General features: G+C 41.8%; 1 long non-coding RNA gene across 1 annotated transcript in view; it reads right to left on the bottom strand.

The window, feature by feature from the left end:
• Positions 1-2,900: 2,900 nt before the first annotated feature.
• LOC111816389 overlaps positions 2,901-17,671 on the bottom strand; it is a 19,659-nt gene continuing 4,888 nt past the window's right edge. The window contains exons 2-3 of the long non-coding RNA XR_002820793.1: positions 11,411-11,545; positions 2,901-3,014 (exon numbers count right to left, since the gene is read on the bottom strand). This is a non-coding gene — a long non-coding RNA (uncharacterized LOC111816389). The remainder of the gene's footprint in view (positions 3,015-11,410; positions 11,546-17,671) is intronic.

The following is a 17,671-nucleotide window of genomic DNA, read 5'->3' as shown; positions in this document are numbered from 1 at the left end:
TTTTTTTGGCGGAACCAGGGATTGAACTCAGGCCCTTGTGCTTGCCAGGGAAGCACTTATTCCACTGAGCCATCTCCCCAGCCCCTTAATAGGACAGTTTTGATAATCAATACACTGTACATTTTTATCTTCTTAGTGGTTATCCATAGTACAAGATGTGTGCATCTCTTTGTGTCAGTGTGTGTGTGTGTGTGTGTGTGTGTGTTGGAGTACAGAAGGTGTAAGGGCTGTTATGCACATACTCATCTTGTAGATGGTTCTCTACATGCCTGAATCATTCAGGATACTGGCGGCTCTTCTATGCTCATTGTAGAGGCCTTGGTTGAAGTAGGTGGGGCTCCTGTCATGTCCAGGTGGGACTGTGCTCCATAGGTAACAGAGATGGAGCTTCCTTGGTTGTGTTTTCCTGTTGTAAAAGGACCACACATTCCTGCTTGGCAGGACCTGCAGAGGTCCTCTTCACTTCTGTGTTGATCAGGTGTTCACAAATGCCTGAGTTTGTCAGACCTGTGGAGGTGTCCCTGCTCACAGGTACATTGCACAGGCTCCACATGCACTTCTGAAATCCAGTCACACTGTATGTGGAGGCCTCTGTCCACCTTCACATAGTAGATGCTCGACAGCAACTCTATGTGGTGTGGAGATGGTTTCCTCTGGCCACATGCAGGTGGGAGAAGGCTAGTTAGAGAGGCATGATAGAGTGGGGTCATGGGGAGAGCTGGTTCCCAAGTCACTTTATTTTTTTATTTTTTCCATAATTTTATTGAGAAGTAAATATCAATGAGACAGTTTCAAATCGAATTGGTAGGACAGTTCCAATAATTAACACATTGCATATTGCCTTCCTAGTGGTTATTTGTTGTACAAGATGCAGACATGATATGCTATTTACAAACACTATTAGAACAAATCCCTCTATTCCTCCAAGTCACTTTATAGAGATCTCAGAATCACCTGAGATTTTGAGGATATGGTGGGGTATTTTTCCTGCCACATGGTCGAGGTGTCCATAGGTACCTAAGAGTTTTCAAATGTGGGGTCTCTGCTTGGCCTTGGTGTGGGCTGACATTTCAAGGAGAACTGGCACAAGCAAAGTGTTCACATTTCCCTTGTCTAAGGCTCTGTACTTGGAGAGATGATGACAAGCTTGCTGGGCTCACCTCACCCCTACTCCTGTCACCCCCTGCCTGAGGTTGTCTGGACAGGAGAGGGCACTGCCCACGTAGAGATTTGTACAGGTTGCTTACATTCCTGACTCACCCAAATGAGCTCTTGCAATCAGATTCCAACTTCAAGCATTCACTATAAATGTGCATTATGAGCATACATCTGAGATGTATCTGTTTATGCCCCATTGTGGAAGGTTTACAAATACCTGAGTGTGTCAGGAATTGGTATGCCTATTTTTCCATCCAATTTCTAGAGGACTCTCTCTTATCAGATATGCTGTGCATGAGGAGCTCTGCTGTCACTCATGTTCTAGGGGCACCCAGAATACCTGGATTTGTCAGTTCATGCAGGCCTGGGATCCACCAAAGCCTGAGGTCATCAGGACACAAGGATACTGTTTTTAATCACAGTATACAGAGGCCCTCATGTGCCTGCCTTGGTGAAGACATTCAAAGGCTCAGCCAAATTCACATTGTATAGGACTCTAGACATACCCGAGTTTCTCAGAAATGGTGACTCCTGCTTAAATCCATGTTTTGGAAGTTTCCACACATGCCTGAAATTATCAAGATTTATGGGGGTAGGGAGCCTATGCTAATATGTAGGTTTTCAAATGCTTTACCACCTGAGATGCTAGGTTGTTTCTGCTCTCAAATCATATACTTGTAGGTTCCTGAAGTGGCAACACATGGGGAAGTTTAGCTCACACCATTGCATAAGAACTCTACACAGATGTTATTTCATTTGGACATGAGGCGCTCCAGTCACATCCTTTTTGTACCAAGCTCCATATGGCTGACAAGGTCAGATTACAGGGATTCTTCTCAATTATTCATTTTGGAAGGCTCCACATGCCTGAGGTAGTGAGAATTAAGCCATGTGCTCAACCATACTGTGGAAGGCCCTATGCTTGCCTGAGCTAGTCGGGACACTGTGTCTGTGGGGATGTCTGCTCATCCTGTTAATGTAGATTTCTGTATACAACCATGGAATGAGGCATGGGAATTCCCCTCACATTAGTATTTTAGTAAAACAAGAAATTTTTGTTTTTCAATACCAGGAGTCAAACTCAGGACCTTGTACTTGTCGGGCAGGCGCTTGTCCTATATCCCCAGCTCCTATTAGTATTTTAGAAAATTCTGCACATCTGATTTGGTCAACCATTTTTTATGGGGTGGCTTTGCTTTCTCCTGCATATTTTTTGAGACAGGGTCTCCTTATGTTGTTTATGCTGGCACTGAACTCATTATTGGGCCCAGGATGGCTTTGAATTTGAGGTGATCCTCCTGTCTCAGGCTCCTGAGTGTTGGGATACAGGCATGCACCACTAAGCCCACCACCTTCTGTACTTTAGAAGACTATACATACACCTCAGATGGTCAGGACAGCAGGATCTCTGCTCAAATCCATGTACTAGCAAACTCTACTACCCACGAATTGGCTATAAAAGAGGGTACCACATTCCATGCACACTGTGGAAGATACTTGTTATATTTAAGATGTAGTAGTAATATGCCTATATCTACATTATAGAGGCCTCATATTTATCCCTGAAATGGTTAGGACATGGTGAGGCTCCACTCACATTCACAGGGTGGAGTGTCTCATAGGCATAAGATGGTCTGCACATTGGAGACATGGGGGCTTCTCACTTACTCATAACCATTTCCTGGTCTGAACATTAGGTCTTCTGCTCATACCACATTCCAGAAGGCTCTACTTACTAGAGGTGCTCACACAAGGGGCATACTTCTCACATCATGGTTTTGGGCTACAAGAAGCTTCATCTGTCCTGACCTGGAAAGTTCTATCCACATCCTCCTGTGACCAAGGACTCCATGTACCTGAGAAGATGAAAACTTGTTATAGAGGGGTTTTGCACACAGTTGAGGTGGACAGGACATGGCAGTTCTCTTCACATCCTCCTACAAGGCCCACACATGCCTGAGATAGTCAGCACTTATGTGTGTGGTAGACTCTGCTCTCATTCTCCATGTATAGGGTTCACATCCTCATCATAGGGTAATATATGAGGTAGGGCATGGCAAAGCTGGCTGGGGAAATAGCAGGGCCTGTCAATTACAAGATCCCATAGTGTAGCTGGAGTAATGGGTGCAATCTGTCAATTTCAAGATCTCAGGTGGGTGTCAGATGACTCTCAAGAACTTCTCCCAAGCTCTTATCACATCTGGATAATATAAAAGACAAGATACTACATGGAGCTTGCTTTTGTCACCTTCCACATAGCCCATTCTTATGTTCTTTAATGGAACATCTGGTGGAACCCCATGATGGGGTCTTCATCAGCCTTGAGCTGGCCCACAACCATGCTGATGATGCAGCTACCTGGTGTAGGCTGATGGTCCTGTGCTGTGACGCTGTGCTGAATTTTCTGGAATGGAAGGCTAGACAACTTCTCCACAATTTCCCCTGGAACTGCTGTCCCTCCCGCGTAAGGCATGGTGCCTCAATATAAACTGCGCCTAGTTGGGTTCTGTTGGTATCAAATAACTGGTAGTAATGTTGAATGAAGCTGAATCCAATCTGCTCCCAAAGTGGCTTGTCTCCCATTCTGGAGTGTCATCCAGTTTCACTGAGACCTGAGGGGCTGGCATGATTGTGGCAGCAGCCTCGCATGCCCTCTTGTAGGGAGGTTATCTTCTTAGAAAGGAGTGTATACAGATAACTGTTAACACACACCAAAAAATGACCATTCCCAGGCTCTATCCAATGCTGGGAATGCCCACTTCCAGCCACACAGGCTGTTATCACCAAGTCACTTTTGTCTGAACACAGTACCTAAGAAACTAAGAAACAGTTTGATGTGGCATTTTCTCTGTGGCCTGCCCAAGGCTCCATCTCCTATAAGATTCTCCATCTTTGGTGCTGTCTCCTACCTTGTTGTGTGATGATGGTTTATTTGACTATGCTCATATATACTGTACTGAAGCAGGACATTTTATCTCTGAAAGTGAAAATTTAAAACCTCCTGTTCTCATCATATTCTTTTATGTCTGGGCAGGACCACCAAGATACAAAACTGTCACACCTTGACAAACTGCCTTTGTTGTTCTTCTGCCTTCCCACAAGTTCCATGCCAAAGACCAGCCCCAATGACTCAATGCGTAAAAGCTGGAACCTGTCCTTTATCTTTTGCTCAGCCATGTTGGATTTATCAGCTAAGCCCGTGTATACCTAAAAGCGAAGTCCTATTTTTCCCCATTGGTCTCTCCCATCTCTTAAATCTCACAACATTTTTGACAATCACAAAGGGACAGGAGACAACAGATTTGCTATCTCTTTTGCCTGAGGCCAGAGAGGGGCCATGCTGTGGAGTCTTGAGACCCCCCCTGGTGCTGCTGGGTAAAACTTGAAGAGGAAACTGGTCCTCCTGGAGACCTGGAGACCTCTCCTCTTTAGCACAAATGGAATCTAAGAGCCACGGGTATAGCTCAGTGGCACAGCACTTGCCTGGTAAGCACAAGGTCCTGAGTTCAATTCCTGATTCCAAAAACTAATGAGTAGAACCCAAGCAGATGCAGGGAGATTCTGTAATAACAGTACAATACAGGATTGAGGTAGGTAAAGGGGCCCATGGAAAAAAACTTGTCCCATTAGGATGGAAGGGAACCCTATCACCTTCTGGAGAAGACCTAGTAATGTGACCAGGACTAAAATCTGACTGCAACAGCACTCCTGAGCAAGAATGGCCTGCAAGGAACATTGGCTCATAGGGATTTGGCCTGCTGTGTGAAAGCCACATAGCTGGCCTGATCTGGATTAAGTCAGGTGAAATGTACAGCTCCAGATGGAATGTGGAGGGGAGGCTGGTGGCAAGGAGCAGGACTTGCAAGGCTGGAATGGCCCAGAGCAAGCAGGAAGTATGGGAATTGTGGAAGTAGGCCATCCTGCCAGAAGCTTAAGCATCTGACACCTGGATGGGAAAAAAAAAACAAAAACAAAAATCCACAAAAACTGGAAAAGGGGAAGGTGAAATAAAGTGTATGAGTCCAAAGGGTTTGAGAAAAATCTATAATTGTGTATGAGTGAGCAAAGTGAAGTATATAAATCTGAGGTAACTTGGCCTCAGCTGGGAGGCCAAAACTAAAAGACCCTTAGAAACCTGCTGGTTCAAAATGAAAATATAAGAAGTAACTTAGGACAGCTGCCCCTCCTGAGATTAGAGGGACAAAGCAGGGGGCAGCTTTTCATTTCAAAGCAAGTACTAAGTGAAACAATTCAAGAAGCAACTCCAGCCTGGGGCTGATTGGCCAAAGCCCTGCCAAGCCTAAGGAGGTATTTTATAGGAAAAATCAAATTACAAAATTTAACTAATTGATAAGTGGATTTTTGGTTTCTAATCTGAGTTGATTAATTAGGGTGTTTTAAAGCATTTCTTGTGCACTGCAAATTCCTCAGTTGCTATTACAGGGTTGCTCTTTGCTCTGCTATCTGCTGGTTTAAGATAAAAACATTGATTCGAGGTTACTTAGAGCTGTTGGCAGTTGATCATATTTACAAAATAACAATCTGATAAGAAAGAAAGGATACATTAACAGCAAAACCAAGTTTGTTATAAAAGGTTTATAATAGTTGTAAGACTAAATTCACTGTACTTGGGTGGAGATGAAAGGAGAAGCCTCAAAACCCACCACATCGGAATGTATGTTAGAGAAGTTTAAGGAAGGTAATGGTGGAGAAAATGGAGGAAAGTTAAGCCCCCAGAGGTTGATAACACTTTATTAAGTTGACTGTTATCTTTTCCATAGGGTAGCCTATGGAGAGGACAATAAATAGGGAGAAAATTGGAAGGATATATTGATGGTAACTGAAAATGGAGGACAACAGCTAGCACATCCAGAACTACTTCCCTACACTGGCTCATGGGTGAATGTGGCCACTGTTAGTCTGAATGGCTTCAACCTTTTCTGGCAACAGCTATGCCCAATATGAGAAAACAAGAAAACCCACTCTACCAGTACCTACAGAGATTAAAACAAAGTAACAGGGGACTCAAGAAAGACCAGTGTTACAGGAGCAGTCTAAGGAAATGGGACTACTTCCTCCTTACACTCCAGTTTGTCCACTGTGAACAGTTTCGGACTACAAACAGCTTCTCCTGATGCTACTCAATACTGAAGAAAATGAGGCAGCCCTTGGCTGAGTAAAGGACCATGTGTTTATGGTGGGGCAAAAGAGACTATTTTAAAGGAGGGTCACTTAAGTTCACTTAAAATATAGATAAACTCACTCCCCCACCAGCACCATAAACCCACTTAGAGAAAACCAGAGTCATAAATAGGAACAAATAGAACTTGGGGAATAGGATAAGCATTAAACTAAAATTCCCTAGCATAGAGAGATGGTCAACAATATCTGGGAAATGTTGACTTTGTAGCAATTGTGTGGCATTCTTGTAAAATTCTTGAAAATGAAATAATGTGGTTACTATGGAAGCCTGAAAAGCGTATGCGTATAACCTGAAAGCAAAGTTTAGGTGGGTACCAACAACTTTGGGAGTCCTGACCCAAAGTCAGGGCATCAGTCAGTTCGAGCTTTCAATAAAAGCTTCCTTGCTCCTACACAGTTGGGGTTTTTTTTGTGGGGATTTATCTTTGCTTGCTGTCATCTGCTGCTACACTGGCAGTAGTCATGAATATCCAAGCATATGAGCAAAGCCTTTTCCTTGAGATTAAAACAAACTAGAATTCAAATGTTGTAGTGGGAATTGAGAGAACAATAAAGTAATGAAAATCCATCCTTAAAGCTTGAAGGCAAGAAGTAAAAAAGCTTGAAATATGTGGAACTTTTCAGATATGTTCCAAAAACCAGATGAAAGCCCCAGTTGATTTTATGGGAGATTTTGTAAGCATTTTGTCTCTATGCTCTGTTTAACCAGAAAGCAGCTGTTGTACACTGCAGGAGACATCAATAGACTGGTCTGATAGAGGCTTAAGAAAGCCAAAAAGCAGACAAGAGAAGCAATATGGGATGCTATGGCAGTTCCACAGCCCAAAACGGGGGCTTTGGCTCTACCCTTCACCCCCAAAGCCCCACTCATGGTGACCACGAACTATACCTCAATTAAAAAGAAGTGGTTTGGGGCTGGGGAGATGGCTCAGTAGAATAAGCACTTGCCTGGCAAGCACAAGGACCTGAGTTCAATCCCCGGTTCTCCCCTCCCCCCCCCACAAAAAAAAAAGAAGTGGTTTGCCCAAGAGCCTGGGACTTACATCAAGTGGGAATGATAGAAATTCTCTGACAGGAGACTGGCCATACCCAAAATGATGGCCTTGAGTTTTATGAGGGGGTCTCCTGTGGGAAAAATGCATCACATCTATGTGCCATGGCTCACTGCCATCGCTGGATCTGCTTGCCAACAATGCATAACCTGAAGAATCTAAAGCAAGGGATAGCCAGGCCCCTGGGTATTCAAGATGCTGGTGCTACCCTGCGTGAAAGCTTGCTTGGGGACCTCAACAAGCTGTCCCAGTGAGAGGCTATTAATATAGATTGATGCTAGTTTGGACCTTCTCAGGGTAGGCTAAAGCCTTCTGACTGGGACAGACAAGGTACTAAAAATGACAAAGGTACTGTTAAAAAGGCTATCATCCCAAGATATGGATGGCTTTGGGACTGGACACTCAGCATTCATGGCTGAGATAGTTCAAAAGCTCATGTGGATGTTAAAAATCAAACAAAAATTACAGCCTACCAGCCTCAGAGCTCTAGAAAGGTAAAGTGCATGAATCAGACACTCCAGAAATTGCTAAAAAAGTATTGTCAAGAAACACAATTGAGATGGAATCGACTCCTGCTTATAGCTCTTCTGTGTCTGGTGTACTCCACTAAACAAGTGGGTATTTCATTTACAAAACTTTTAATTTTTAAAGACAGTACAAAATAGTATCAAAACAAAAAAATTCCAAGTGATACAAAATTTCACTAAACAAAATAATGTGAATTTCACAGTATTTGTTGTAATGCATAGTGTTATCTTCAACTTAGTTGTTCATATTACCAGATACACGCATGCAAAATTGGAAGAGGAAAAAAGAAATATATAAGAAATTAAGAAGAGAAAAAGAAAAAAGAATTGAAAAAAAGAGACAAAAGAAAACATTAACTGCTCCTTTCCACAGACCAGCAGAAATCCACAGTACAGTGGTCCAAACCATCCTGCTTATATGTGTAGATGTATCCCTTTCCCTCACCCTTCTCCTGTCCTTCTTCTCAGCTCAGTTATTCCTTCCTTTTGACAAGGTTCATTCCCTTTTCCCAGTATGTATTGTACTATTCAGATTTTATTTTCTCTTTTAGGTTCTCACACTAACAAGACAATATAATGTTTGTACATGTGGGTCTTATTTATTTTGCTTAGGAGTATGGTGTCTAGTTGCATCCATTTACCAATAAAAGCCTCAAATTTATCCTTTTTATAGCTGAATAATACTCCATTGTATAAAAATACCACATCTTCTTTATCCATTCCTCAGTTGATGGGCATTTGGGTTGCTTCCATATTTAGCTAGGACAAATTGCGCTGCTATGAACATGGGTGCACATATATTGCTATGGTATGATGTTTTCAGTTTTGGAAAAATATCCAGGGGAATATCTGTGTTGAATGGGACCTCCAATACTAGTTTTTTCTGGAGTCTCCTTGCTGATTTCCACTCCACTTACAAAATCTTGTTTGGCTGGCCATCCCTAATTATAAGTCAAATTATAAGTAATCTCAGCAAAATAGAAAAATGAACTCTAAGGAGAGAGATGCAGGCTTTGGGAATAGCCATGCAAAGTATCCATGGTTTGGTCCAGGAAAAAACGCCTATAAATTTAACAGACCCAATTCACCCCTTTATACCTGGGGACTCTATTTGAGTCAAAAGATGGAATCCCACTACTAGGACCCCTATGGGATGGGCCCCAAACTGTAATTTTGTCTACCCCCATTGCTGTGAAAGTTGTAGGAGCTGTGCCTTGGATCCAGCACAGCTGGCTGAAGCCAACAGCCCAAGACAAATGGAACGGCCGACAGGATCCAGGCCAACAGAACTGGCTGATCCTGCAGGACAGTGAGCCATTGTCAACGGTGACAGCCCTGCTCTAGTCACACAGGAAGCTGACAAATCTACCCACAGCTGAAGCCTGAGGATCAACAGCTTTGCTCTTGTCATTCCAAAGGCAGACCCACTGACACATGGCAGAAGCTTGAGGATTTTCATAGAGTTACAACTACACCAGTCTCTTTTCCTTTTTGCTGTACTTGTTCCTCTGCCCAGTAAAGAGCCAGTCCCCCATTAACAAAGTAAGTGATAATTATAGTGATGATTTCTATTAAAACTCTCCTTGGGGCTGGGGCTATAGCTCAGCAGTATAAATGCTTGCCTGGCAAGTGTGAGGTCCTGGGTTCGACATCTGGTATGAAAAAATAATCTCATTCACTGAAAGCATCAAAGTGGGAAATAAAGCATTAACTTGACCCTGTAAGTGAAATTTTATAACATCTTTTTCCTATAGTATCCTGTTATTTCTGAGAGTATAACCACCAAGATACAAAACGGTCACAGCTTGACAAACTGTTTATATTTTCCTTCTGCCTGCTCACATGTTTTATGTGAAAGAAAAGTCCCTTTGACCAAATGGATAAAGGCTGGAACCTCTCTTCTCTCCTTTCCTCAGCAAATTTGAATTTATCAGGTGAGCCAGTATACACCTGAAAATAAGACCTCCTGTTTTCCCCCAATGGTCTTTCCTATCTCTTACATCCCACAACAGTACTTTTATAATAAACTTACTATCATCTTTTAAAAATCATTATGTGGGGAGTTGGGGAGATGACTCAGTAGAATAAGTGCTTCCCCAGCAAGAACAAGGGCCTGAGTTCAATCCTCGGTTCCAAAAAAAAAAAAAAAAAAAAAAATCATTATGTGAGTCTTCTCTGTTCATATAGAGCTGAACCTTAAATTTCTGTGGCCACAACCTAAACGTGGTTCCTTCAGCATACAACAGGACATGTGGCCCCTCTAATCAGGTACTTATTTTAGAGGCCTGCACACTCCTGAAGTGGTCAAGACAAGATTGTGCTCACCTCCTTCTTGCCTTCACAAGTTGCTGGAAAGTTCTGGTGATGGTGAGGGATTCTCTCAGTAAGTAGCTGAAAATGTCCCATCCGTGTGTGTGTGTGTGTGTGTGTGTGTGTGTGTGTGTGTGTGTGTGAGCTCCACACATCTCAGCTGATGAGGGTACAGGAGAACTGCTCACCATCTCATTGTCCAGGACTCCACTAGTGGCCAAGATCAACAGGACATTGTATAGGTGTCTCTTCCTGCCTTAGATCTCAGAACATGGGAGGCTGTGGTCATCACCTCCTTGTTTTACAAGGCTCTGCACACAGCTGAAATGCTCAGGGCCTTGTTGCTATGCTATAGTGTGAGGTCACAGAATATACCTAGTGACAGAATTTCCAGTAATAAATGGTATAAAAATACTTTTTAAAAATATGTTTTTAAGAAGTTATGCCAACAGCATACCAGCTGTTTACACTGAGAATCTGGAGTATACTAAAGCATTTTAGTACACTTTCTTTTCTGAAGTGTACTAAAGCATTTTCTCCTTTTTGAAGTGTACTAAAGCATTTTCTCATGCCCCTTCTCTAGTACTGGAATTTTCTACAAATGATTGCTCTGCCACTGGGCTAGAAACCCAGGCATGATTTCCTTTTATTTACTTATTTTTAGAGACACAGTCTTACTGCATTGAACAGGCTGGAATAAAACTTATAATCATCTTCCCTCAGACTCCTGCATAGCTGAGATGCTAGGGTATGATACTAGGTTTGGTATGGAGCTAGTTTTTTGGATAGTTTTGCTATAGTGAATTGTAGAAAAAAACTAGAATATGTGTTAAGAATAGGTTAGTTCCATCTCAGGGTTCCTCTTTTTTAGTTTCTGATAATACTCTGTACCGCACATAAGCAATTAGAAGGCTTTAGGTTGCCATAGCAGGTAAGTGGACAGACTATAAACGTCTAGTAACTGCACTGTGCAATCAGAAGCTAGGGCAACCGTGGGGCTGGTTGTGGAATCCCTCGTATAGTGAGTGCTGGCCTGTCACTAAGCTGACAGCTCACCAGCCCTGTGTTGTCTTGACTTTGCCTGCCAAAAACAACATTGCAGGCAGGGGTAATCTGCTCTGCTGAATCTATGTGTGCCTTCTGCCTTGCGATAGCATCGACCTGGGTCTAACTGAGGACAATGAGTCTTGTCTGAAACAGTGGTTCCAAGCTCATTCACTCCCACTGTTCTGGAGAATGCTGAAGGTGAAGATGAGCTTCAGTTCTGGCCACATGAGATGCAGCATCTGGTGGAACCTAGGATAAGGAACAGTTGCATTGGAGGTTTGAGGAGAAGCTTGCAAGAAGAACACTAAGTGCAGTAAACTCTATCCCTGTACATTTTGCTGTGAGTTAGAAAACCAACTTTATTTGACCTGAGGACCAGATATGCTTGGGAGGAGCTAAGGAGTATTTTTAAAGAGTCAGGCTTGATGAGCACTAATTGAATTCTTACGAACATACCCTTTAGTGTGATATTAGATGTAAGTCAGTAGCGGAGCATTTGCCTCACATGCCCAAGGTCCTGGGTTCAATCCTCAGTATCACAATCAAAACAAAACATCACACAACACAACCCCTGTGAGAAGAATGACAGGATTATCTTATTTACTGAGGTTTACTTATTTAAACTGTAAGTCTAGAGCAGTGTCCTTTGTGGTTTTTATTTTATAATTCTCAGTGTAGTGAAGTGTGTTTAAACAGAGGAGTAGTAAAGTGTGTCGAAACTTGTGTGGTGATGCATGTCTGTAATTCCAGAATTAAAAGCTGGAGTCTACCCTGCACAGTCTCATGACTCAGTGACATCCTGCCTTCAAATAAAATTATAGAAGAGATAGGATGTTAGTCAATGAGAAGGCCCTGGGGTTATTCCCCAGTACCAGAAAAAACAAATCAAACCAAACTGTCCGTTTGTTTACAGAAGTGCAACTTCATCAGAGTATCAGTAAGTAGGATAATGTCATCATGTATAAATGTACTATATAGCCAAAAGAATGATTTTATGATAATTAATAGAAATATAGATTTTGAACACCATAAGTAACTTCTGTAGCCCATTATTCTATGTCTCTGCCTATTAATGCAAGTGTCTAGCTTCTATTTGTCCAATCTGAAAATGTGTGTGCAGGACTCACATGGTACAGTTGTAGAAACTAGGAGAAATGTTAATAATTATAAACATTTTCCCTTCTGGAAAATCCAAAGAAAAATGAACCTTACAATGATCTGGTCCACATTTTACATCCGCCATGCTGTCTGTTTTAGGAGGCAGAAAAGAAATTACAGGGAGAAGACAAATGAGGAGACCTTCATGAGCTGTTGGAGCAACTGGGTGAGATGTTTGTGGCCTGGAGGAGGTAGGTGGCAAAAGAGGGGAGTGGATCCTTTCCTGTCCTATTGGTGGGATGTGCAGAGAGACAGAGGCCTGGGGACAGTACCCAGCTTCTCCCAGAGCTACTGACTGGGATGCCGAGTTTGAGCTGTTTGTTAGGTGACAGTTTGGATGTGTAGACTGGGAGATTCTGGAGAACTGAGGCTTAAGGTAGAACACAGGTGTCGTCACCACAAAGACTGACACTTGTAATGTGACACTGTGAGGCAAGAGGAACGACAGATGCACAGGTAAAAAGAGAGGCAGAAATAGTAGTGTTTGGCCTGAGATGGTGATCTAGAGAATGTTCATATGGAGCAAAAAGGAAAAGGAGAGGTTAGTGTCTCAGACATCAATATACTATCCCACACAATAGTGAGTGAGCCATATTTTTTTAAAATTTTAATTAATTAATTAATTAATTTATTGTGGTACTGGGGTATTTAGTACAGGAACTACAGGGTCTCACTACACAGATTGGACTCGTAGTGATCCTCCTGTTTTCAGGCTCACATGTGCTGTGATTAAAGGCACGCGTCACCACCATGCCCAGTCTCAATAGCTATCTCAGCATGCCCCAGGGGTGGGGCTGGCATAGCTGTCTGGGGAATCGAACCCCTGGCCCCTGCCTGCCCAAGCAGGTGCATTAATTCACTGAGCTATTTGGCTGCCCTTTCTTATGATAGTAAAATGTACATGTCTTACAAATGATCACAGAATGTGGCATGGGAATAGGATATAAAGCTAAGACAGTACACAGTGGCCTCCATTTCCATAAACAATAGTCACAAGATAACAGTGAAAGAGAAGATCCAAATTACAGTGCCAGTAAGGTACTTAGGAACAGATTTGCAACATCTGCAAGACCTATGCTGGAAAACACCAAGACTCACAAAGGACCCCAAAGTAGATACAAATCGAGGAAAGATGGTCCAATGTTTTGAAGTTGGCTTTCTTTCCTTCAATTAATTTATAGACCTAATAGAAGTTGTTGGAGTGCATTGGTTCTTTATATTATGGGTACCAGAACCTTCTCAGATTAATTTGTTTTCAACTTTCTGAAAGCTATCTTTTCATGTCCTTGATGGTGAATGTTGATGTGCGTAAGTAAAAGAAAAATTTTTGTAGTGCCAAACACTGATCTCATGCCATGCGTGCACTCTATCCCTGAGCTACATCTTCAGTTCCAAATGTTTTTAATTTCGATGTACCTGGTTATGTATTTATTTTGTTACATATAGCCTAAGAAATCACTGCAAAAATGAAGATTGTGAGAATTTACCCCTATATCTTGTTCCAAGAGTTTCACAGTTTTAGGTCCTCAATGTGGACATTTGATTAACTTTGAGTTAATTTTTGTATCTGTTGTGAAGAAGGATTCCAATTCCTTCTCTTACATGTGGCTGTCTTGTTATCACAGAACCCTTTCTTTGTCCTTTTGATGGCTCCTCATGAAGCACAATAGAAAAAGTAGAGGGCTGGAAAGATGGCTCAGTGGTCTAAAGCACCTACTTGAATCAAGCTTGGCAAAGCACAGGGACCTCGGTTCGATCCTCCAGCACCACATGCCAGCCAGCCCCGCCCCCTGGTGGGCTGAGCTGGCCACACACACACACACACACACACACACAATAAATAAATGTAATAAATAAAAAAAATAAATAAATAAAGAAAAAGTAGAGATACCTTTTCTATTTAGAAAGAAGACTAGAAAAGTCAATATTTTTTGTCTCTTCTATTACCTCAACTCTCTTCATGTAAATATGACTATTACTTAAGGGTTTTCTGTATTACAAGGTTTATCAGAACTAAATGACCCCAGCCTATCTCATCCCCTTAAAAGACTTGAGGAAACCAAGGTTAGAGTAAAATAATTTTCAAGGTGTAAAGATAAAAACCTTAGTGAGAGTCTCAATTTTATAGCAAAATGTTATAAGGTATCCTAACAAAGCCCAGATTTTTCAAGAAAAGATGACATATCTGATATATATTTTAACTCTAAGACAAAGACAATTATCCACAAGGAAAAGACAATTTGCTGTCTGTCTCCCCCAAAATCCAGAGAGCAATAGAGGACTCTCTTGGCAATGACAGGCTTCTACCACACATAGATACCCCATTTTGGAGTAATAGCCAAACCACTATGTGAGGCAATGTGAAGACCATAAACTGAACCCTTACAATGGATGTCAGCTCTTAAAAATGCTTTTAAAGCCTTAAAACAGGCCTTGACTTAGGCCCTTGCATCAGAAATCCCAGACCTAATCAAGCCTTTATTTTCTTTGTGGCTAATAGACAAGAAGTAGCCATGAGACTGCTGGCTCAGCATTGGCAGGGGGAGTGACCAATTGCTTGATTTTCCAAGAAGTTGGCTAGAGTAGCACAGGATTGGCCTAGCTACTTGCAAATGATAGCTGCTACAACACTCTTAGTCCAGGTAGCTCCTAAAGTAACTTCAGGACCAAAGCACTTAGTTCTAACTACACATGAAGTTAATTATCTACTAGAACTCAAGGGACATTTGTGGATAACTGGAAAAATGCTAAGTATCTGGTCATTCTTATTAAAAATCCAGATGTTTCTCTTCAGTGTTAATATGCTTTAAACCATGCCAGGTTCCTCCAACCAACCAACAGATAAAACATGAGTGTAAACAGACCATTACCCAAAGTTACACCAGCTATGCTGACCTGAGATGTCAGCCATTAATAGAGTAGCCTGCATATGGATCACTTATGGAAGCAATTTCAAAAACAATGATGTTAACAGGTCAGGTTATGCCACAGCCCCATAATATCATCGAAGTGAGAAGCCCTCCATCTGGGTCTCCAATATGCTTAGGAATATATATATATACTTTAAATATGCTTTTTTCCATTTGTATATGCATATGCAGATATCTAGAAAAAAAGATGATTATATATATCTATATATCTATCTATATATCTATATCTATCTATCTATCTATCTATCTATCTATCTATCTATCTATCTATATATATTCCTAAGCATATTGGAGAGCCCAAGTGAGGGAAACAAGTTCTGCTTGTTGGATAGAAGACCCAGATGGACTAGTCACTGGTTTCCAATAAAACATGGACTAGAGATCTTTAACTTAAGAAGACAGTAAATTTTCAAAACAAGACATCAAACCTCCATGGATCCTATCTTCCAGGACATTCATAGACAGATTCTACTGCCAAACAGGCTGCTCTCCAATACAATTTTGGTTTATGAGCATCTCTACTCATAGTCCCATTCGAAGATCTTGACTTAAAACAAAGATACTCCACAGAAGAGCTTCAAGTGGTCATCATTAAGGAAAAACTCAAAAGGGCCAATGGTAATCTGTGTGTTCTTGCCACAGTAAGTGCAGTGGAAAGTCATTAAGTCTCTATACAACGCCTCCCACCTAGGGTGTAATGCCACTAACACTTTGGCACATAGGCTCTTTAAAGGGCCAGAAGTCCATCATGTTATAACCAAGGTCTGTTAGGCATGTCCTGTTTGTGCCCTCCAAAACACACAGACTCATCCTCCCTCATTGCCTAAACCAATACAAAGGTGTGTGTCCTCCCCTGGAAAAGATTGACAAGTAAACTTGTCTCAGATGCCTATTTGTATGTCCTACTGTGCAATTACACCTTACTGGTCCTTCCCTATCAGGTTAGAATAGGCTCTAGAGGTAGCAAAAGTTCTCCTTCAACAAATAATCCTTGGATAGGGCAGGCCAGATAGCTCAGCAGACTAAAGCACCTGCTTAGGCACAGCGCAGGGACTGGGGTTTGATCCCCGGTGTCATGCCAGCCCCGCCCACAGGACGTGCTGAGACAGTGAATTGACTAGGCATGGTGGTGTGCACCTACCTATAATCCCAGCACTTGGGAGGCTGAAGACACGAGGATTACAAGTCTGATCTATGTAACAAGACCCTGTAAACCCTATACTAAAAATACCAAAAAAAAAAAAAAAAAAGAAATAATCGTTGGATTTAGGCTTCCTAGATCTATCCAGAGTGAGAATGGACCTGCTTTCATGTCCCATTTACACAAGGAATTGTCAAGGTACTGAGAAGTAAACATGTCCACACTACATGAAGATCCCAATCAGCAAAAAGGTTGACAGGGCCAATCAGACTCTCAGATAATCCTTAGCCAAGCTGTGTCAAAAACCCACCATAAGCAGATAGATCTTTATCCAGCTGCATTAATAAGATTCTGGACAACCCAAGGCCAAACTTAATCTCAGCCCATTTGAGGTACTTTATGGGAGGCCCTTTTTGACATCTGACCTCACTCACACTAAAACCTCCTATCTTTCAACATGTAACTCATCTACAAACTTTCCAACCAGCTTGCCAGGAATATAAAAATAAGATTCTTCCACTCCCAAGGACTAACAATAATTGTCAACCCAAAGTCTGCCCTAGTGACCAGATCCTAAGCAAGACCTAAAAAGAGGGAGGACCCCAGGACCACTCTCAACCAAATGAAAATGCACTCGTACAATCCTAATAACCGCTAATTTTGCCATTACGGTAGAGGGGATAGTTAAATTCTCACTAGGCTAAAGTCTAAGCCACTGAAAGCATCAAAAGACAAAGGGGGGGGGCAAAATTTTTGCAAACATGTAAAGTCACAGACCTCAAGTTTCTTTTCAAAACAAACAACAAAAATCACCAGCTACTCTGGTGAAACAGATAAAAGTGTTCTTCCTCTAAATAAATTGTGTGAGGGCCAGGGAGATAGCTCAGTAGAATAAGCACTTATCTGACAAGTGTAGGGTCCTGAGTTCAATCCCTGGTTCCACAAAAAAATAAATAAATAAATAAAAATAAATAGCGTGAATAGTCTTGTATACTACATTTAAGGTCCCTGTTTCTAGTTAAAATATCTTTTGTGTTTTTTTGTTTCTTTTGAGATCATCCTGGATTATTCCAAAATTGCTTCTATTTCACATTTGTGTTTTGTTTTTTTGTTGTGTTTTTCCCGGCACTAGGGATTGAACTCAGG

Source organism: Octodon degus, unplaced genomic scaffold, assembly GCF_000260255.1.
Source record: "Octodon degus isolate 3935 unplaced genomic scaffold, OctDeg1.0 scaffold00031, whole genome shotgun sequence".
Classification (NCBI taxonomy): domain Eukaryota; kingdom Metazoa; phylum Chordata; class Mammalia; order Rodentia; family Octodontidae; genus Octodon; species Octodon degus.
Note: the sequence above shows the minus strand (reverse complement) of the source record. Positions and strands in the feature narration are given on the sequence as shown.